The sequence below is a fragment of the Tupaia chinensis genome, unplaced genomic scaffold (assembly GCF_000334495.1).
Source record: "Tupaia chinensis unplaced genomic scaffold, TupChi_1.0 Scaffold143811_1, whole genome shotgun sequence".
Taxonomy (NCBI): Eukaryota; Metazoa; Chordata; class Mammalia; order Scandentia; family Tupaiidae; genus Tupaia; species Tupaia belangeri.
Window position 1 is genome coordinate 205,944 of NW_006203661.1, and position 1,057 is coordinate 207,000.

The following is a 1,057-nucleotide window of genomic DNA, read 5'->3' on the forward strand; positions in this document are numbered from 1 at the left end:
GTGTGTGAATTTTGTCTTCTCAAAGAACTAACTTTTGATTTCATTTATCTTCTCTATAGTTTATTCACGCTCTATTTCATTTATCTCTGCTCAAATATTTATTTCCCCCCTGGCATTTTTTTTTGATATTTGTTGTTGTTATTTTCCCAGTTCCCTGAGGCACGATGCTAGGTCGTCTATTGGCCACCTTTCATCTTCTTCTAACGTGCACCGATTGCTATGAACTTCCCTCTTATGACTGCTTTTGCCGTGTCCCATTGGTTATGGAAATCCTGTGTTCATTATCATCGGTTTCAATGAATCTTTTGATTTCAGTCTTAATTTCTTCAGTGGTTGTGAAGTCACTTAGGAGTAGGTTTTTACATTTCCATGTGTTTGTGTATTTTCTACAATTAAGTTAAAATTTAATTCCATCATGGTGAATGAAGATGCTGGATACAGTTTCTATACATCTGAATTTATAAAGACTTGATTTATGCCCTATCACATGGTCAGTCTTCAAAACTGTTCCATGTGAAGGTGAGAAAAATGTATGTTTTGTGGCTTGAGTGGAAAGTTCTGTAGATGTCCCTCCAGTCCATTCATATACGAGCAGCGATATTGCCCCTTCAGCTCTCTGAGTAGCACCGTGGCGGTTGGTAAGAATAGGTGCCTTACAAATGATGGCAAAAAGGGAACTAAGAAGAAAGAGGTTGATCCATTTTCTACAAAAGATTGGTATGACGTGGAAGCACCTGCTGCGTTCAATGTAAGAAATATTGGGAAGACACTGGTCACCAGGATTCGAGGAACCAAAATTGCATCTGACAGCCTTCAAGGCCGTGTGTCTGAAGTGAGCCTTGCAGATTTGCAGAATGACGAAGTTGCATTTAGGAAATTCAAGCTAATTACTGAGGATGTTCAGGGCAAATGCTGCCTGACTTCCATGGCAGGGATCTGACCCGTGACAAAATGTGTTCCATGGTCAAAAAATGGCTGACCATGGGAACCAGCAGTTAGCGTAATGGCTATGTCGCTGGACTCCCACGTAGTCGACCGTGGTTCGCGTCTCGGACCC